Source organism: Acromyrmex echinatior, chromosome 15 (genome assembly GCF_024713525.1).
Source record: "Acromyrmex echinatior isolate Ae372 chromosome 15, ASM2471352v2, whole genome shotgun sequence".
NCBI lineage: Eukaryota > Metazoa > Arthropoda > Insecta > Hymenoptera > Formicidae > Acromyrmex > Acromyrmex echinatior.
The window spans coordinates 4354718-4378034 of NC_141866.1; the positions used below are offsets into that span (position 1 = coordinate 4354718).

At 40.1% G+C, this 23317-nt stretch overlaps 1 protein-coding gene across 6 annotated transcripts in view; it reads left to right on the plus strand.

The window, feature by feature from the left end:
- Positions 1 to 23317, plus strand: part of LOC105145040 (discoidin domain-containing receptor 2) — a 184427-nt gene that overhangs the window by 70413 nt on the left and 90697 nt on the right. The window contains exon 1 of one of the 6 annotated variants that reach the window (XM_011054352.2): positions 11130 to 11643. The exons of the other annotated variants lie outside the window; for them this stretch is intronic. The gene's annotated coding sequence lies outside the window, so the exon portion shown is untranslated. Of the gene's footprint in view, positions 1 to 11129; positions 11644 to 23317 lie in introns of those variants that run through there. 6 annotated transcript variants of the gene reach the window in all.

Genomic DNA, 23317 nt, shown 5'->3' on the forward strand with positions numbered 1-23317 from the left:
AAGAAATATGTATCATATCATTTTGGAATGATTATTCTGGAATGGCAATAATTAACAAATAAAAACAATTAAACGGGCAAATTAGAACAATTGGCAAATTAGTACAAATTAACAAATATGATCAATTCTTAAAAATACATTTAATTATTTCAATTCATATCTTTCGGCTCCTTTCTGAGTCATCCTCAATGAACAATGTCAATGTTTTAAATTTCAAAGGTTTTCTCTAATCTGACAGTCAGAACACATGTCGCTGACAGATGAGTGTGTTTCTCTTGCACAAAGAGTAACACCAAGCGAAATGGAAATGGATATAAATATCCAGTCAGAGTCAGAAAATGAAAGCACGAATCAGCCACACAATTTGATATTGCATAATTTAATCAAAAGACAATCAAATGAACCTTTACAAATGTTAAACTAAATATAATGTTGTCGCTAGGAAAATCCAAGTCACAATGATTTTTTTAAGAATTAATTATATTTATTAATTTGTGCACTGACAAGTGCGCGTAACTCTCATTTGCCCGTTTAATTTTTATTTTTATTCGAATATTGAGGATCTATAGATTGTTGTTATGATTAAAATTTTAATTTTATTTTTAAACAATAACATAAGAATTATGAAACATTAGAAATACTTTATTTCAATCAAAGTGACGAAATGATATCAAGTCAATCAATTTACTTCAAATCACTTCCACGAATCATAGAGCATTTTCCTACCCATCATTTAACGCGGTGTCACTGAAGGAGCTCTTTGAGACATTCGCGTGAAGGCGCACGAGATCGTTGATGGCCATTGGCGTTAATTAAGAACGCAAGTGTAATTGGTGCTGGCGTGCAAGTAGATGCCAGTCGGTTAAATTTAGAAGTAGAAGGCGAGAGAAGAGAGAATCCAATCGCACGACGCAAGACAATGGAACGGAACAATGAGACCACTCTTTCCAGATGGTTATTACCTCCCCGGAGTGTTTATGGCAGATTCGCTCCAGCGTGAGAAATCATCCCCACTTCTGGCGATGGTGCTAACCACCTTCGTCAAAGTGGTAATTAACCAACGACTCCCTCTCGTCGACGTCTGCTCGCAGCACTCTCTGCGGCAGCTAAGAGGTCCCGCTCACGTGCTTTTCCTAGGCGAACGCAGTGTGTGGCCGAACCGACAGGTACTTCTGGGAAATCGAAACGTGTCTGGCCGTTATTAATCTCGCATCGACCGACATGAAATATGATTTCAGCCGATCCCCCACCACCATCGCACTCCACGCGATACCGCTCCAAGATATCGCTGTCTAGGGATGAAACACTTCTTATAATGCGAAAAACAACGTTTCTCCGATATAAAGCGTAACAGGTTGTCCAATGACGCGTTTCGAAGAAGTAATATTATATTAGCCTGACCAGGGTCGACTTCACAAACGATCCCTAAGTGGTACAGAATTGTTCCGAGCAGCATATGGCTCCGCCTTATAAATCCAGCTATATTACATTTATATAAGCATTTTTAAATGCTGAGTGTAAATACGTCATCGTCGTGAGCGAAGGCGCGCGGTTTCTTATTTGCTGTAATCAATCATTCGACTCTCTCCACCTACCGAAAACGCATTAGCTTCCGAAGCGAACGCCAGCAGCACGAATCGTCGAGCATACATCATTTTTTACCATCGTACACGATGTAGCCGTGCGATTACCACCCTCATTAATAACCGGATTACACGCTTTACCGAGAATGGCCTCTTGCGGAATAAAATGCGCGTACGGTACGCGTCACTAAGCTTCGCGGCGGGGCATCGAGTGAGTTATTGCTTCGTGCGCCTGTAGCACCAGAAATCTCGAATTCTGCGTTTCTCCCAAATTCTAAGCGCCTATTCCCTCCACACACCTCTTACACACCGGTTCGCCATGCTGACCTTTCCCAAAACGTTCCTTCTCCATTGGCTATATCACGTGAAATTCGATCGTTATCGGACGTAAACAGGAGGAGAGGGATTTTAGGGTGTCGCCCTTTCTTGCTGACTAAATGTCACGCGTTTACTTATGTGCATGCTCGCGAATACAAAGTTAGCGTGTGCGTGCATATATAGACGCAAAGCGGCCGTTTCCGAGCATTCCCAAGTGGCATGCGTCAGGAGCATTCAAATATACAGTGGTATTATTTACGAGCGCTTGATACACGGGGTGCCGTAGATTCTTCTCCGTAGAACAACACGTGTCTGCGGTGTGTGCGGTCCCCTCTTTCGAATCTTTCTCTCCCGCGGATTCGACCCGCGTTGCGTTTCGCGGTAGCGGAACCGAGCTGGATTTAGAGATAATATTACATTCCGGGGGAAGTCTGTTTCGAGAAATTTCAGAGGGTTCGTTTAATGGACCTATTTTGTGGTCGCCAGTGCGGATTTATTGTGTGGCAGGCTCGATGGAAAACCGGCGCTGTACAACAAAATAATGATCTACATATATCTGACGAAAATAACCGAAATTTATTCGTCGGTCTATAAAACTTTAAAACGCTATTTAATGCTTGTAGATTGTGCTAACTAGTGTAGCGCTTATGTCCTGATATCTATGCTAAGTGCTGTATCCTTCATAAAGTTTCCAACATATGACGTTGTAACATCGTACGCTTAGAGCCACTTAAAGGATGCCTGATACATCTTGTCCCAAGAAATTATCCTTTAAACGTAAAGCTCATTTAAACAGGATGAGTTTGGAGGTTTCAACCTTCCTTCCTGGATTCCCTCTTTAAATACCGAGCAAACAAACAGCGATATTTATATGGGTTTCGTGTATTCACAGTGGCAGCATATCGTTCGAAAACTGTGAATGATTCTAATCATGTCAATGTAGCTAATGTCATTCACAAAATTAAATTACTATCAATGCATGCGAGTAAAAGTCGTTTGACTTCGATTTCTATAAATTATTATTAGCTTCGTTGCTGTTATGATTTTTAACTTCATTCTGGATTTTAGATTTGGAGAATATCCATTTTGCTTGGATTTATAAATGTCAGTTGTCGATAAAATATCCGTGCTTCCCAGAATGAAAATACAACAATTAAGAGAAACATGATATGTTCCATTCCAAGTTGAATTCGATATTAAGTAAGATATTTTATTATTATAATTTGAAATTTAATTTAATTTATTAACAGCTAACTTGTATAAATCCATGCTGAAATGGATGTCTGAATCTAAAATGCATAACATGTTTCAGTTGCAATTATTTTTTGTATCGAGCTTCTGTTTACAATGAATTCTGAATAAAAGACAGTCTTTTAAATAATATCCAGATATAATATAAATTTTATATTTTTAATTCATCTGAATAATAGCACATGGTGTTATTTGTAACATAAATGATATATAAATAATTTACAAATCTGTAATATTTCCAGCAGATTTAAGTATCGATATTATTATTTGTCTAGTATCTCATCTATAAATTAAACACAATATTTGCTAGTTAAAATATTAATAAATCAGAATAATAGAATATAGAGAAGAGATAATATATACCACTATTAAATATAACTAGACTGGGGTGGAAAGGGAACGCCGCAGAAATCTCTCTCTTTAAGCACTTCCATGCCTGTGCGGACAAAGACGCATCGAGTGTCTAAGCGCCCTTCGACAGCCGAAACAATTAAGCGGGCAGGCGTAAGTCACGAAATTAAATGGCAAGCTCGACTCCCCGTCGAACGGTTGTATGCGCGCGCTGTCGGAAAGCATATGTCCGTGCACGTATATGTCGTAGAGACCGAACGAGATCGAACGGGCGAGTTCGCTTTGGTAAGTGCTGGACCGAACGAATGAATATCCATCCGTTCCCCGTCAGTGCCGAGAAATTTCAATAAGCCAATTCGGATAATGGATTGGCACGCACGTGCGCGCGGTAGGACGAAGTCTTCGTTGTGGCGTCGCGTCGGCGTGCCCGCTCGTGTCGAAAGTGCAACGTTATTGTCTGGATCCCGATTCGTCTCGTTCAGGGTACAGCGAGAGGGAACGTCACGAAGTTCTAAGTGGACCGCTGTTTCTGACACGGGGTGCGCGTCGGTGCGTGTAGACTCGCACATACGGCCATGAATCCGTCACGGACTATGTGTTTATCGGTCAGCACCGCGATCGTTACGCGATCGAGGAATCGCGCAAATCCGGCGCCGAACTGAGTAACCGATCGCCTCTCGATCGGTTACGAACTGATTGCAATTCTCGCGAAACAGTAACGATGATAGGCTGTCGGGATTTTGGACGGGGTTCCCGAAAATTATGGCCGGCTGAATACGGGTTACGAAGTCAATATGAGGAAGAGCGCCCGGAGGGTTGAATGGAATGGTGGGTACGGAACGAAGGATATTGGCGTCGGAATTCACCTGGGTGAAAGCTATTGCGATAAGTTACTGTCGAACTATGTAGTTATATTTTATTACATTTAGGTGTGCTTGAAAAATGTTGATTTATTATATCCGATTCTCTTTTAAATTTATTAAATGTAATATCCAGAAACGATGAATTTAATTGAATTTGTCACAGTAATATACAGGGAAATGTAATCATTTCTTAAATATCTTTAAGAATGTCTTATGTGTTGAATATCTTTATGAAACGCATCTCCCATTGTATTTATAATAGCGCGAGAAGAAATGTTGCATTTATCGTAAACATATCGTGTCTGTCTTCTTTCGGATAGCGGATCTGAAAATTACGATTCGTTTTGATTTCGCTAAATACCACAAAAAGAACTATGAAGAAGCGTGAGTTGAGAACACGATGAAATCATGCTACATCTTTTTGCCGGAGAATGGGAAAACTAACAGTTACGCGTAACTCAATACTACAATCGAGTAATATCGTGAATACGCGCTTGGAATGTAGTTATACTTCGAGTTTGTATTTAAAGCGCCTACTTTACAAATGATTTGCATATCGCTTAAACTATCCATTTACTACCCTGCGATGTACGAATTCTACGTTGTCCAAATTACAACGTGTATACCTATACTTGCGAGATAAATTCCTTGGTAGCTACGTATACGTAGGTATGTATAGATAAACATACAGCGCAGGTAACACATTGCCAGGACCAATGTCGCCTTTATATGTTATCTTCAAATGTAACTTTGTACATATTTACACGTAATTTTGACTTCTTACTGTATAAGTACCTTTTATTGACAAATTATATTTCCCCTATCGAACCGAGCTTTTGCTACTATATTTCATATCTCGAAATAGAAACACTTTGCATTAATAGGCTGATATCCCGTAGCCTCTCGTAAATTAACCATATTTCAACGTTCGATTATACCCGTCCGACGCCGCAAGGCTCGTTTGCATAGGAAATAAAGCGAAACGCTACGCGGCGCACGAGAAGACCGCTTAACGAGTAACGCGATTTAACAGTAAACGCGCTCTTTGTCACGTGCACACATTCCGTTTATTACCGGCAAGCGCAAAGTTTCATAAAAAAATTCTTTCGAGGAGAATCTCCGTCGATCGGGTCCTCCGTAAGGCGTGCAATTTATTTCGAGCCTCAACCGACGGCACCCACGCGAGAGCGGATTTCCGTTTTCCAATAAAATCTCCGTCCGTATACCGTTCTCTGTACGCCGTATACTGCGATGCCGCGTACACGTTCTGAGACACGGGTGAAATCAGATTCTCAGTGTTGCTGCGGAAAACATCCCAAAGCCCGCAATAATAGTTTTTCGAGTATCGCATTGCATTGTATGATCGCCTACGCGCAATTTTAATCAATAAGGGAATTTATCTCGCGTGAAATGTAATAACCGTACTTTATTATCTTTATAAAATTCTGAAATATATATGGAATTATTATATCACCTAAATGTACATTTTGGTTTCCCTTACATCGCGATGAATCGGCGAAAATATATGTGTATGTACGGAGAAAGAATGTCTTAAAATTAATTTATAGCCCAACTATAAATTCTATAAGAGATTTCGCGAGTAGATTGTTTCAAGCAAAGATTTTGTTAATTTATTATTCATTATAATTTACATTTTTAGCTGTAATAATGACATTCAATACGAAAAAGTAATTGTTAATAATAATTAAAATAATTTTTTTACTTCGACATAAAAATGATAATAAAAATTTATACTCTAATTCAATTAATAAAGAAAAAATATTAAATATCGAGTACATAAACAGATTCTTGTATGAAAAAATGAAAATATAATTAGATTAAGAGATTAGTACATTATATACGTATATGACATCATCGGAATTCACAGAGAAAACCAATAGACTTTAATATTTCTATGCAATATGCAACAATAGGTTGAAACAGTTTGATGTTTCTTTTAACTCGATTTTTCGCACGTAGTCATACATCGCAATCCTTTTATAAAACCCTGTCATATAAAAAATTTCTTTTGAGGCTTCCCTTCATATTTTGAAATCAGCTGGTGGCCGAGAATTTTTATTTCTTCTTCCATACAGTAGTGAAGATTTACAGCACGTAAGACAATAGCATTCCGAGGGTATACTGTTGTAGTGTGACACGTTATGGGAGGTAACGTTAGTTTGTCCTACTGACCGACTTTTTCTATATTTTTTTCTTGCGAAACCTAGGTCAGAAGGTCTAAAACCTTTGAAAACTCACGAAAGGATATTAAAAGGATCTCGTAACGGGACGATTGTTAAAAGACTCGGAAACTTATGTAATCTTTTCAAGTGTTACCGCCCATAGATTTGGGTTAAAATATATGTTATTTGTAACAAATTAGGTGCATTGTTATAGAAATAGAACACCCAAGAACTTATAAGTGTGTAAATTTCCGAAATAGTATATTCTACATATTTTAAACCACTAACGGAAACTTTTTTCTTGACCTTTCTTTTATTCTTTTCAACTTTCTTATTTTTTTCTCACGTACCTACCTCTAAAGGATCAAGTTAGTATTTTAGAAAGTCGATTCTGATTTTCAGCCTGTCTCAAATAACGTTTTAATATTCTACTATAATTCTACTATAACGTTTTAATATTCTACTATCTCTCTGTGATTGGTTTATAACATCTTCAGATATATTATACACTGAAATGAAAACTTACTAAATCTTAATACATATTTCTTTAAATAATACTAAGTAAACATTTACTCAATAAAAAAATGACAGTTAAATCAAATTGATGATTTTTGTATCAAATAAATATATGTAAACATTTACTTAGGAATTATTCAAACAAATATTTATTAAAACTTAGTTTTTTTTTCAGTGTTCTTAAGACGTTTTTAAATATAAGAAATGACTATGAATACTAGTTTTAATCCTTTTTCTAGTACAATTTGCACGTATTCTATACACACCTCCAAGGTACGTTTTAGAGAATGTCCAAAGGACATTCCTGAATTTCCTAAAGACATTCCCAGGACATCTCTCACATAAAGTGTATTGTGTGGGATAGAAATACTTTCAATACATTCACGATCTTGAATCGCGGCATAAACGTTTCTTTCCTCTCGTGGGAAACGAAGAGATCGCAATTTCATAAATAATAAGCAAAGAAGACACAATCGGCAAACAACGCGCATGTGATAACGACGGACACCGGGAACTTTAGCCGATAAATCTTTTTTGCGCTGGTCTAAGGAAGAGTTCATACGTGACTCCAATGTCCGGCGCGATTATTCAGTAGATCGCGAGGAACTTCGTTTCCTCGACACAGTGACCTCGTCAATTTTCGGTAGAGATAGTCAGTATCCTCGAAAGGATTCGAGCCTCTTCCTGCGGCAACGAAGATTTACGGATGTCATAAAGCACTAAAAACGGTTACGGTAACTTCGCCCGACGTGGCAGTTTTATTTGCGCCATACATTCGGCGGCGACGGCGGCTGAGCGTCTACCATATCGTCGCTCAAAAACGTACAAAAGTAACAATGAAACGTGCGATTTCGCTCGGGCGCGTCGAAAGTTTTCCGCGGCACTAGGAACAGTAGGAATCCACGGCGCGACGCGCAACTTTTCGCGAACACCTCGTGCCTCCCTCGCGCTTACGCGTTACGCAAGGATGTATATTTCCACGGCAGGCAGACAAACCGTACGCCACTTCCTCTCTCATAAATAAATATGAGCTTAGCCTCGTCTGTCTCTCTTCCTCTTAGACTGTCGTATTTGTCGACGTATGAAAAAGAAAGGCGACCGAATGGCGGGCAAACAGCAAGTCACGAGAGGAAATATCTCGACATTCTTCCAACGCATCAGCTACCCACTATCTTCGTTTCAAAGAAGATGTCTTCGATCTTCGACGATGTATATTGATTTCAAAGTGAAGTGTGTGTCGATCGTTAAGTGGCATTCCAAACTTTAGCTGGGATGAACTAATAAAAACTCCGGGTACTGCTGACCAGATTGAACGTGGAGAGAGAACAAAAAGTGAGGCAGAACGAAGAAGAAGGACAATTTTTTTGCCATTAATGAACCTGTCTCTCTTCTGAAATGGTCGAGCATTAGCGAATACTCAGTTAGCTATGGAAAGCGGCGCTTTGCTCGCTCGCGACAGAGCAATTACAATAAATGGTGTCTCTCGCTACCGCACGTATCCCTACCTTTCGTTCGTCTCTCTTTCACCTTCTTCGTCAGTTTATGCCGTCTCGAAGGGTTTCCTTCTTCCCGAGCTAACGTGTGTTCTCTGTAGGCAGAGAGCATAAGCGGCACGCTTATATAGTAGGGTTGGAGCTTAAATTAAATCCGGCTAATGTAACCGACGGGTATATTAGATCTCTTGTCTGCGGGCGCATGTCCTCTCCCTTTTGCGTACACGGATTGGTCCGCGGAAGGGCGAGTAGGCAGATGAGATTCGAAATGCGATGTTGAGGGGAAGACGAAACATCTTTCTGGTGAAGACGAAACGCCGCGTAATCCTTTACTTTTTCATCCCTTGTACTATGCATTTTGTATTCATTGACTTTTGCACCGCATTTCCTAATCCTATGATATAATTACCCAAGAACAATTCATTTGTTGTCTCAGGCGTAATTTAGTTGGTAGATTTAATCTTGCGAAATCAGGAAATGTGCAATAATTCATGAACACTACATAAACAGGTAATTTAGAAACACACACACACACACACACACATATATATATATATATATATATATGCATTTTATGTAATGTATATTTGAACAAATAATATTTTTGTGAAATAGGATTGATAGTACACATAACTTTTAAATAAAATATTTTATTTTATGCGCATTATTTCAAAGATAATTCTCAAAGCAAATAATATACAAATATCAACGAAAGAAGATTTTTCTTTGTGCGTTGTTACTCATAATGCAATCATATTAGCTTTATCATATAAATCTAAGTCTCTGAAGAACAAGAGAGCGTGTTTTTTGTCGAGTAAGTTGCTTTTTGACACGCTGCTGCGAAAGTATATGATCTTGCTGCATCTAGATATCTGTGTATGTGCCATCTATATATGATATCCACAGCATGACGACAGAAAGGTTAGCGGAGAAGGGAGACGCGAATAAGAGAACGAAACGGAGATAGGAGAGGATCAAAGAGAATCCGGTGGAGGTGACGACGTTGTCTACCGGCGTCGGAAGCTTCGTGATCGAATCGCTAATTAGCACTCGCTCCCAGCCGGAGGACTCTTTGAGAGTAGCAACTACTTCTCTCCCGTCGTTAATGCATTCGGATCGAGTAAATCCATTTTAAGCTCGCTACGCCGCGGCTGTGAAGGTTGGGACGTAAACTTGTCGGGAACGATTAATCGTGTTTATTTAAAGATTTACAGCGTGACCGATTTCCCGATTAGGACAGAAAATATCGGACAGTTGGAACGCATGCTGATGCATTTAAATCCCCCAAAGTGCAATTCAGCGGTTAGTTGATCATTATATAATAACAAATGTATGAGTTCATATGATATGATATATGTATATACATGTGTGTGTGTGTGTGTGTGTGTGTGTGTGTGTGTGTGTGTGTGTAAATCATATTTTTCCCGCAAAGTAAACTTAAATATCTATCAAAGTGGTATTACGAAAAATGATGACATCGATGTCTAACGTTTGTTGGATTATTGCAACCGTTCCGCAAAAAGAGATTTTGTCGCCCATGGGTGCCATAAACACTAATTCGAATCCTACTGGTTTGCCCTCGGGATCGAACGAGATGGAACCAAAAAGTGATAAGACACAATATCTCACAATTTCACGTAGGTCTTATGGATTTTCACGTCCAAAGTGCTAATAAATTATTACGAATGATGACGTCCGAAAATTTACGATCAGCCGATAATGTTCCGTCAGTCAAAAAACGGATGACGATACATCTGTTTTCATTACGTTCTTATCCTACTAATCATTTACGTCAATTTATATCGATTTAATATTGCAGTGATTTATGTTTGTACACCGGCCATCAATATTTTTCACGTTATCATATACAATAGACGGACTAAATAAAATTAATTGCTCGCATTTGCTTGATTCGTGAAAAATTTATTGCGGCACCTAAAAACGGATGCAGAAACTGTACGTGCATGGAATGCATTTCTATCAATTGTCCGAGCTATATCGCGAGCTGGGTCGATCGCGGTCAGACTATACACTATATCAATTGTTTTCGGAATAACAACCAAAAATTGTTGCGAAAAGTTAACTCATTAACCAACGCCCTTGTCGAAATACTTGACCAAAGGTATACACGACCTTAGTCCGGTCGCTTAATTAAGCGAGCCGTGCGTATATACACGTCTGAAGGGTGGAAAAAAGATCAATAAAATCGCTAGTCTACAGGCGACCGCATTCATCCGCCACCCCATTTCTACAACATATTTTGCAACCTCGCCCCCATATACGGGCCTCGACTGACCCCCCACGCTCCGTTCGCCACCCCTCGCTCTTTACCAGCCTCACGTGCTCGTTTCGTTCCCTCTCTTCCGTTCGCCACGGGGGTGGAGTAGGCGCGCGCGCGCTCGCCAGGGTACGCCGATTTACCACTAGATGGTGACGGAGGGCGAAAACTGTAAACGGGACGAAGAGAACGCATACGATCAGACAAGGATACGAGAGAGGACTGTGTGTGAGAGAGGGTCGAGAGCGCCGCGCGGGTTATTTCCCCTCCCCTTGGCCATCTCGCCGTCGACCAACTGGAGTTTCTCGTCAGCCTGTCAGTTAGTGCCGTGGCGCCGTGACGGTACGGTGTTAGTTGGGTACGTTGTTCCTTACCGCGTCGCGTTTTCTCAATGGGCACCTCGTGGACCCAGTGCGAGAAGAGACGCGACTGTCGATAGCTAGTGATACCGATATCGCCGCGATCGAGGTGCCCACCGATAGTTTTGCATTTTTCTAAATAAATATTCATGTAGCGCATAGCACGTAGCACGTAGGATTGTGTGAGCTTAGAGGCTTGTAAATAGCGTCTTGTCAAGAGAGGTGTACGTGTGAAAAAATTTTTATTTAAATTTGTATCAATATTGTACCAAAAAGTGAGGAACATATATATATATATATATATATATATATATTTACGGAGAGATAGGATCTACAGAGACCACAACAGTTGTGATCGATGATTTCTTTGGTGGTCATTGGTGTGTGCGCGTACAGTCGCTGATAATAGAGCATACGAGCGGATATACGTGATACATTAACGCACAAGGTGAGCATATCTCCTTTTCTCTCATAACACACAGCCCTTTTAATTACGCGCGTTCGTCAAGTGACAAACGAGATTGGAGAACGGACACGCGAACGCAGCTGCAACGTGAAAATTGTCAAAGGGTGCAGTGCGCGGGCGCTATCGATACCGTTCAAACCAGCGTGTAATTTCGCCATGATATCTGTAATTACATCGGGAAATTAGAATATAAATCGCCGACGGGAGAGCAGTGGATTTCAATTATACTGTCCGGAATTTATATTAACGCGTATCCGTCAAACAATCTGCACTTTCACAAACTTTTGTATATTTAAAAAAATATTGGTGAAAACATACTTGGTAAAAAATTATTGGTAATAATTTTCTCGTTTATAATAATATCTTAATACCAGTTATAAAGTCATAACCTCAGTCATAAAATATACGATCAAATTTTATCTTCAATAAGAATTAAAAATTTTTTGTTAAAAGAAAAGATATTCCTTTCTCTACTCTTTGCCTTGTGACTTGTAATGGAATTAAAAAAGTATTCAAAGAAATTTTTCTTGCTTTAAGATGTCTCTCAATTTTTATACTCGTACGAGTCCATTCTTTTCTAATCCGGCTCCGAGAAACGTCGGACGAAATCTGATTTCCCTCTTCATTCGTTGTCATTCATTGTCGCCTCGTCCCTCACTGTGGAAATGATCGCGATGAAGCCGTGAAACGATTCCATGCATTTCGGCCGAGGAGTCAGGATAGCATCGATTAATTCTGTAAGCTCCATTTCCGACGAAAAGCGAATACGACGAAGAGCCGAATGGAAGAAGATAAAGAGTGAATAAGGTGGATTAGCGAGAAGAGACCCTCGAAGGGTTCGTCGACGACTGTTGGCACGCAGAAGGAAGGGGACAAATGAAATTTCGTCGCGGCAAATTGTCCGAAAGCGACGCCACAGAAATCACCCCGACGATTAACAGGAGCTCTCCTAAGACTTGCTAATTTCCTGCTCGGGGCGCCGGGCTAGGGAAAGGCAATATCGAATCGGAACTCCCATCCATTAGCGCAGCGATCTATTTGTTGGAGACGCCTTAAATCCTCCGGATCGAGACGTGGACTGGTTCGCCAAGAGTTCTTTAATCCTCGTGGCCCTCAAAATACGACTCACGTTCCGGATCCACGTAGTTTCGAGGTAGCAAAATAACGCAACAGGCAATGACGGATGAAAGAGAGCGGAGGAAGTCGAGCAGAATTGGAAATGGTCCAAGGAAGTCTCCGATCCTCCATTTCTATGCGATTTCGATTCCTACCGAACCGGTGCCAAGTTCGAGTAAATTAGTTTTACGAATGTTTACTACCATTTACACAGAATCATTAATGTGTTTGGACGAGATCCGAGTAGACCATTTTTTTCGTAAAAATACATGTATATTCATTATGTTAAATGTATTCATATTTCATTGTGAAAAACAAATATAGAAATAAAAGGAGAGCGAGCAAGAAAGAGAGAGAGAGAGAGAGATCATCATATCAAGATTACATCCATATATCTCAACGCTTTTGGGAATGGGAGTATGAATTGAGAAGACATAAACTGTCGTTATGAGAAATCGAAGATCGTGCTTCATTCCGTCGAATGCCGAGCGTGTTCGATGTCGCGCGATTTTAGTGGATTTAAGCGCAGTCAGGAAAATAGGTTCTGAATATTGATGAAGGGATATGAATATATTCATAGGGACTAACAGTTTTTATTTCTGCAGCCAGGTTGAATCGATTCGCATTGATCACTCTTCCATTCGTGCAGCAGCCTTTCGGTAGACGGTCGAACGATTCGAACGATTAATATTCGTAGATCCATGTTCTCCGTTCCGTCGGGGGGTCACAAAGTTCTCCAGCCCGAAAATCCTTCAATTTCCTTCTTTCCATTATGTCCATGATTAGCCGACGTAGATCTCCGACGGTGTGTTTGACAGTCTCGCAATCTTTAGTCCCGACTTATAATATCTTCATTACGAGACAGAGCCTCGCAAATTTTACAACTCTCTTGACGATTTCGCAGCAGGATTGACTGCTGACAAACCGGTCGTATTTTATTATCTAGTTATTAATCCACACGGTTCGTTTCATGATCGATACTTTATCACCCGACGTGGATCGTACCGTTTCACATTATCGCGATGATAATGATAAATTCCGCTGGCTCGGGTCGGGCGTGCGAGAGAAAAACAATAAATTAATATCGGCGCGATAAATTTTCCGCGACGTAGACAGTGACGTTGCCGAAATAATCGAAATGCTAATTATTCATTTGCATAATTAACGCGAATGCAGTAAAGCGACCTCCGGCGTACCGCGAGCGGTCCCACATGCCATTGGAGATTAACGGTAGCGTGCGTCCTGTTAATGTTCATTTTGAATATTAACTCCTCGGAAATGAACGTGCACGATCGTCGAATCATTATGGCCAAATTTAACGCAGCTGAGTGAACCGCGCGTATGCAGCAGCCGCTATGAATTTCCGGTGCTATCATTTTCAGTATCGCTTGCTACTGCGGGTATCGTACAGAATCGCGATGACACACCATCATCATTGTAAATCTCCATCGTCATTCTGGGTATCTATTTAATTGAAATTTCCTATGTGTCATGCATTTACGCCGTCATTATTACAAGTAATAATTGTATGTATAAATTGTATGTATAAATTGTATGATATGTGCTAATCAAAAGAATCGAAAAGATCGATAGACAAAGTAATGCAAGTTATTGTTGATCATTACCGTATGATTAATAATAGTTAGGCGGAAGCATTACTAAATAAAAGGTTCTTTTAATAATATACTGAATAATACATTATTAAATTAGAGATCTTAAAATCGTTTGCTTTACTAATTCAGTAGGACTTACACACATACGATTTATGTGTCATTGACACATCAGTATCATTATATCAATATCGCATGCACACAACGTACAAATTTTTTAACTAACTAATCTTTCATATTAGATGTCGAAGTCTAATTCTAAGAACTCAACATTATTTGTTCACGTAACTTTTAATCTAAATTAAGATTGTTTTAAACATACAAAATATAAAATTTGTATATGAAACAAATTGTTACGAATCGCTATTAGAAACCGGTAATAAAATTAATTTTTCAACTTTTTTTCTTTTTTGGCATAATGTGAACCGACACATTACCGTTTATACTTCAATTGTGAAAAAAAATATTTTATATTTGTAAAGACAGTTCGAAAATTAATTGATAAAACTGACGATTTTAGAATACCTTTAAGGCAACGAATGAAATATTTCTCTGTCTTCTTAATATAATCGACAAACTAAAAGCTGAAAAGTTCTTGGTCTTAAATAAAAAATTGATCATAAGATGAAGGTCCTTTTGAATTTATGAATCATAACTATAAATCTTTGCTTGTGACTACTTTGCACACACCGCCGCTTTGCCTGGAACGTGGCGTACGTCGTTCACGGTTAATTTAAAAAAAATTCCTGCTCCTCTATTTTAAAGAGATTCCCGTTTCGGAGTAGCTTCTCTCAAGCTCGTTTCCCTCAGTGTCCAAACATGAAAACGAAACAGCGGGAGGGCCGTAGGCACGATGATGGCTCCGCGTCAACGAGAACGTAACAGCCAGCTGCCGGCGGATAGTTTCAGAGGCAGTCGGGGGTCTCTGCACCTGATTGCTGGACATTCATCTACCCCCGAACGTAGAAGGTGTACTAACTCCATGAGAATCTACCACTCTTCTTCCACCCCCTATGTGTGTTTGTTGTACAATGGTTGAACGCGCATCGCCGCGCTCCGTGAGATAATGGCTTTCTAATTGCCGCGCGCGACTCTGTGTAGCTGTACGCCTCTCTCTTTCTCTCTCTCTCTCTCTCTCTCTCTCTCTCTCTCTCTCTCTCTCTCTCTCGCTCGCTCTTTCACAAAAAAAAGATAAGAAACTAGGAAAGGAAAAGAAACGATGTAGAAAAGAAAGGAACGATCGGGTGATGTTTTTGTACCTATACATCTTACGATTTTCTAATAAAATATCCGTGAACACGAAGTTGCACGAAGTTAATTAAGAACGGAAAATAATTCATAGGTTGTCTATAAAATGCTGACTCTCTCTCGGCAGACGTTTAATTATGCTTCGTATAACACACATGTTTTACATGATTATACCATTTTTCCGTTAAAGCAACACAAACCAGTTTAGCGGCGCGTTTTTTTTTTTAGCTGAATTAACGATCGTTACTCTTTAGAACTGCTCGACGGCGATCTCTCGGCATTCAGATGACATCGGACCCCGGAATGATTAATAAAGTAGGAACGCGCCGGGTCCGACCACAGAAACGAGCACAAAAGTGGATTAATCATCGCATTCTGGATTGTAAGAACGCGGGCGCAACGGTTAACGGCGATTTCGCGACCTGAGTCATTTGTCGGGTCAGGTTTTAACGATCGCCGCACACGGGCGTGTTGCGCCTTAATACTTAACGGCGGCGGTTGGCGCTCGCATATGAGCCACAGAATCGATCCTCTAGCCTCAGTAAACTGATCATAAATTCGAGCGGCTTAGAAAGCAGGCAGAACGTCGTGGGTGAAGGAGAAGGAGGAAGAGGAGGAGGAGGTCGTGCACCTTCTAGACCTTCTTGAAAGGTGCAACGTGGCAGCGGCTCACGTTGCACCTTTCGCGCTCATAATGTCGCGGTTTTAAGTGCCCACGCGTGCTCGCTTCTTCTTCTCCTTCCTTTATCTTTCTCTGCTCCCTTTCGCGACGAAACGCGTCAGGAGATCGAGAGAGTGAAAGGATGAAATATGCAAGACAACATAATGTTACCTCCTAAGGGATACACCTGACGTAGGAAGAACGCCCGGAGTGCCTGTACCGAATATATCCACCCTCGGGAATAAGCGACCTGGCCCATAATTCATTCTAAATACTTGTATGCTAATAACGATGCCATGGTGCAGCGGAAATTTACTATTCCCAGGCATTCCCCGGTAGCCTTCCTGCTGCTTGCCCTCCTTTGCCTCCGTACTTCTTTCCGTACGCCTTTCTGTTCTTTATCCCTTTATTCCCATCGCTCTGTCTCCAACCGCCAACCATACCTATGTGCTCCCCTTTACCCGTTGCTACCCCCATCCCAACCGCGAGGACTTGAAGAACTGGCGTATTAGCTTTACATTATACGCGCGATAGAATTTATGCAACGGCCGTGGGATCCGTAATCCTATAGAATCATAAAGTCCGTTATCTCGATCGTTTATCCACGGTGCTGCGTCTCCGCATTTCAGTACCGCGACTCTCTTCCTCTCACTCTGACTTTCTTTCTAGCTGCCATGAAAAGTCAGTAGAGAAGCGAAATTGAAATCCTTCTCTATGAATGGCCCGCGGAAAATGGACGACGCGCACGGATCCATCCACTGAAACAGTAGATACACTTCGAAACTTGGTGGTATACGATCATATTTCGAGCCTTTATATCTCCCCTTTCATCCCTCATGTTAGTGCTATAAAGAACGTCCGAAGCCACGGAAGGCCAGTCTGTTATACTTTGAAACTACATCCGTTCCGTGATTTCATTCTCATTTCTAGCACATCTTTTATATCTTAAATATATTAAACTTCTTGAACATTCTTGAAACTGGATTAAAACTTTATTATGTATAATTATTCTTGAAAATTTTTTTAATTGAAAATTTCTTAAATTCAATTAAACTTTTAAAGAAATTTATGAACTTAGTTATAATAAACTTATATATCACAAATATAAGAAAAACAATATTAATTTATGCTTTCAGAGTGAAAATTACAGAACGTAAGACAATTCTCACAGTAGTCTAAATACTTCGTATTAATCGGTTGAAAATGTAGAGCCATTTCGTAAGTGATACGACTAACATGAGACTTTCTTAAAGAGAAAACTCCAAGGGATAAATTAATTAGTATGTCGTGACTTTATATTAGAAACTGCAAACAGAAGCGAATGTTGCTTTTACTCGCAACGCTTTTACTCCCATTAGCGCTATGAAACCATAACCGTTTTCTAAATTGCAGAAAGCTTTTAGTCTTGCTCATGTTACGAATTTGGAGTCTTTGTAGAAATTTGAATACGTTAAAATGTATTATTGAGAAGTAGTTCATTTTTTAAGTTAAGTTCTTTTGCTCTAATAACACCTGTTATATTTTTACGTTCTAAAATAAATAGATTATAAAGGAGATATTGTTTTAAATAAAAATATAATCTTTTTTCTTAATATCTATTTAAAAATTTATATCTAATAAAGGTAGGATATAAAATGAAATAAGAATGCAATCTATTTAGAAATGTATAAAACAGCTTTTGCATATATTTATGATAAATATCATTGAATTCACTTGTTTTTAATATACTATAATTTATATAAGAATCCGAACATTATTAGCTAACTATTACGTTAATTGAAAGTCATCAACCAGCTTCACACTGCAGAGGATCACGCGATAAGAAATATTTTATGCTTCGAAAAATTACACTTTAAGTTCAAATGCAGCCTTCGTTTTTTAAAGTTCGATTGCCTTCTTTAATGGCATATCAAATTTGTTTGTGAATCCTGCAAATAAAATTCTCAGTACAACCGGTATTACGCGCGAATATTTAACGCCCGCTGTCCCAGGATATGCTAATCACGTAAGAATATAAGTATTCTCGAAATTACAAGGCGCGAATATCAAATAAAATGAAGAATATATATGGCATTTCGAATGTTGTTGCGCCGAAACTTATTAACGTTTCCCGAACGTGTCAATTCGCGTGACCGTTTTGGCGACTATACGATGACTTTATGCAAATTGCAGGTCATCAAACGAGTCGTGAGAAAGAAGGAGGAGGAGAAGCGCGGTGCAGTAAACGTTTTCCTTCTCGCCGAAAAATCGGTGACTCGACCAAACGAAAGTGGTGACCAAGCACGCGTGGCCTAACAAGGCTCTCTCCTTTGCGTCTCACTCTGAATGCTGCGCTAACGAGTCCAGCCGGTAAATTATTTCGTAAAAGGCGGCATTTTACGTGGTCCGCCGCGGCATCCGAGTTATAATTTCCGTGGCGACTTTATAGAGCCGGTCGCCTCGACACGAAGCTCTAAACGTTACCCACAAGCTGCAATCAATTCCGCGCGTAGCCGTACCTTAGTGTGCCATGAAATTCTTTGATGACTGTGCGACGTTCTCGAGATGCTTTTAAAAAACACTTTGTGCATATGATACTTTCGGCATTACCTGCTATTATTTAAATACCTATTATTTCGCCTTGATATCGTCATTAGATGGCATTTATATGAGTATGTTCTGTTGTATATTAAAGTAACTGAATTCATTGTTTTTGCATCCACGTTTATGGAATGTTTAATAGATAAAACTCTCTTGTAGAAATTGATTAAGATTTTTTTACTAAAATATACTCACATAATACAGTAAAATCGCTATATCAAAAAGAGTTATTTGTTATACTTATCTACATTTTATTCTTTACATCAGAATACCATAACGTGCTGTATAAAGGTTAATCGATAAGAAGTAAAAATGCCAATTAATAATTTTGTGAGCTTTTTAATTTCTTTTTTATCAGCGAACAGTTAAAAAATCTTCGATCAGACGAGACTTTTACAATTTAATTGAATCTAAATCTTACAGTCACATATTCGAATTAAAAAAGATGTTGATTTAATCAAATATAAATGAATTTAATTACTTTTAAATACACAGCGTATACATTTAAATACATTAACACATACGTATTCTTTAAAATTGTTAATATTAGCATCATCGGCTCGTAAGTTTTTCTCAATCAGACATAGACTTTAATTTAATAAAAATTTATATTTAAAAATGAAAAACATCGTTAAAAGCGGCAACGATTTAATTAAATGTAAATTAAGTTGACAATCGTTTACACTATATACCGGATTAATGCTATTACGGCTCGGTGGTCGTCGGCACGGAATACTGAATATCCAATTTAAAAGTCTTAAGAAACTTAAAACCCCCTTCGTGAGAAGCACGGAAAAGCAGGTATGCGCTCTTGTCCCTCAAATTTATCCACGGAATAATAGATAAAGCGTACTTTTGCCTCGACACGTTCACGGCACCGGAAGGGAAGGAAAAGTCTCTCCAGTTTATACCGTCTGCGCGAAATTAGCATGCAAGTCCGTCCGTCGTTGTTCCTAAACGCCGCCATGAGTAAAACATTATACCTCGCTCCACGAAGAACGTCTGCAGCGGCGGCGTCGCGTGGCAGGACGAATTTTCAAACGTCAAGCGGGAAATCGGCTACCACAACCCAAACCACCACCATCACTATCACCACCGTCACGGAGGCATCATTACCCTTTAATGCATGCGGACGTCCTTTGTGTCTTTTGAGGACTTTTCTCCCTCTCTTTATATCTCACTCGCCAGCTGCCCACGTGCCGCTCATTGGGCATACAAAAAAGCGAGAGCAAAGGGACGAGTCGGACATACAACGCGTGTCGCGTGGGGTCCATGGGTGATGATTCAAGGGAAGAGAGACGTGAGAGGACAAACGCACAGAGGTGGACAGATGAAAAGAAAGGGAAGATTTTAGACAAAACGAGAGGGAAGACTCTACGGACTGAGTATACTGATAAAGTAGACAGGATAGATAGGCGGTAACCAACCTTCTTGGTGGACGCCACTATCATGTGGACGCAAGAAGCCTCCCTTCATTATGTATTCTATTTCACTCTCGTATTCTCTTTTCTCGTATTACCCGCCTCGTCCATTGTCAACTTTTCCCATATATCTATATACTCAGTTTCTATAGCTTCCTTTTTTATCTCTATAACTATCCCTTTTAATTCATAGGATCCGATGGTTTGTTTTTCATACAAACTGACCGAAACTGACCAGGAGGAATAACTCCGACACGTGTCATTGTGAGATCACTTATGACATTCATCCGTGAAAACATCTTGTTCCTTTTTGTTTATTTTATCCTACAAAATATCTTTGTTTTATGTTATCTAGTACGTTTCTTAAAATGAATTATTCTTGCATATATAACAATAATAGTAATAATATAATAAATAACAGTAGTAAAATGGCGCGACTTTTCGATAGGGCTACAACCTCTTTTCAGAATATATTTGAAGAACATAAAACAAATCTGAAGATAAAATCTCCAGAATCACTAAAACACTTCGCTCTGTCTCCATCGAGGATCGTGGTAGCTCGAACAAGGTGAATCCGCTCCCCAAACAAGCGTGAAGTACCACCAGTTTTAGTAGGACAATGAATTATTCTGTCTCGGCGAACGTTTTCATTCACCTCTCTTGCGTCCACCGTCGAAAGGGAAGACGGCAAAAGAGCGGGCGAGAAAGCGACGGTGTGACAGACCCTTTTATCTCTGAGAAACCGCTCAAGGGTCGTGGTAAAATCGTCATTTCGCGGGACAGTTTTATTACATCGCGAGATCACATCGCATCTCAGTCGAGCCACATTGTGTCTACATTCGTCCCGTATTATGCGCCACATAGAGAGAAATTTCCGGAGTGACGTACATGCATGATTATGCGGAAATTATCCCGAATGACATCGCGTCCTAGCTTCGCTTGTCGCGCATAATGGGAAGCATTTGAGCGCTTCTCGGAGCAAACTGCCAAATACATTTGTGTACCGATCCGCGGTTAGTCGACGACGCTGTCACTCATAGCTAAACGAGAAACGAGAAACGAGAGAGAAACAGTTCACTAAACCATTCGAGGAATAAAAAGTATATTTATTCTGGAATTTAATCGTGAGCCAAGTAATATACTATGGATAATGCAAAGTAGCGTAGATGAGTATATCCTCTTTTACCTCTCTATCATTATACATTTTCGTAGAAAAAAATCTGTGACGGGGCTGATGCGTATGATTATATAAAATTGTTGAGCGTTCGCATAGGACCCTTTAATCTTTCCTCTATGCGCAGGGGCGGCGCATTGACGCACTTTTCGCCGAAGCGAAATCGTTTTACTAGAGCGCCTCTGATCGGCAGACTGCTTACGGATTCAATTACGCCGGGTTATCGACTTTGTGACTACGATCCAGTCCAATTACAGCCTTGCGCGAGCAAGGAGAAGCGACGATTAATGGAAAAAAAATGGTCGCATCCGGCGATTATAGATCGGCATGGGTCACAGTTAACTAGCTCGTTCGATCGCGAAAGGTAGTAATCTTGTGATTTCACGTCTCAGAATTTTATGGCGCTACTTAAGAAAACGGCGGTTTTTCTCACTCGCTTAACTTGCTTGCCGTTATTACATCGTTTTCTTTCCGAGATACGAAAATAATTAGTCGATCATCGCTTATTTGCTTTGGTCCGCTTCATCTCGTTCCAACATTCATTACCATTCGCGCGTATATGTACATTCCTTCTATTTGAATACTTCGCTATTAATTAAGGCACTAATTTATTTACCGATTCGTGTATTTCCGTCCGCGTAGTAGCGTACTTCCGCACTGCACGCGTTGCACGATCGCACAGCATTGTCTCACGCGTAATTAGCGTGCACGAAACGCGTTAGCCGATCCGGGTACTCGATTACGCACGCATCTTAATTTAGCAGTGCACTCGTAGAGCCAATTAATGTCCGTATGAGTTCCCGTCCCGTTGATTTTAGGAGAGGCGTGTGCCACCGCGCTGCTCCCCGTTTCACCTCGTTCCCCTCGTCTAACATTATGGATGAACGGTTGAGCCTTTATTAATCCCGTTATACGGTTCGGTTACTGAGAATGAAACGAGGAGGTCAATCAGTAGTAATTGCTCTTCCGGTTCGGAGATTTTATGCAGAGGCGCGACGTGAGGTTTAATCCTTGACCCTCCCTGCCTAGGTTTAGATGACAGACTGACAGATATAAAAGATATTTGACACCATATTATCTTAATCTTACTAAAACAAGGTCACTTGATCTTCTACAATCTGCATAATTATGCTATGAAATTGCAATGTTTACTTTTAACCAAAATTAAAAATGTAACAAATTGTAAAATAATTGATTATAAGTATATTTTACGAAAACTATTAATTTAAATCAAATTCTCCGTCTTTGACAGTCCATCTCTATCTCAGTCACATTCGACGCGAAATTCGATTCACCAGACTATAAAACGCGAAGACACCAGAATCCTAATCGTGAAATGTTTTACGATTGATCGATCGCGCTTCATCACGTGAGGTAGACTAAAGGAGCACGAGAAAAAGAGAATCGGAAGCTACCTCTGCTACCAGTCGTCGGCGCTACCCCTGTTCAAATAATAAGTCCGAATGGAAGTTAGATTCCAGCGCAATTGCCCGGGGCAATTCCACTGCGGCTCGCAATATCCAAGCTCCGAAGGGTTGCGCGGGAAGAGGGAGGGGTAAGACAGGCAAAGAACTCGGGAGGCTTTCTATCGCGTTTCGCCTCTCGCCGAGCTTTCGGGGACTTTAATCGCTTTAACTGCTTTTTGCGCGCCGGGGGACTTCTGACGGACGGGCGAGTGAGCGTGCAGAGCAGAAGGAGCTAGAAAAATAGAGGAGGTAAAGGTGGAAAAAGGGGAGGATATGGGATAGACGCTCATTGTCGGATGTGCCGCGAGAGGAACGACTTTTCTGCGGATCCAGCGACAATAAGATCGTCATACGTTTTTTCGTTTTTCCTCTTCATACCA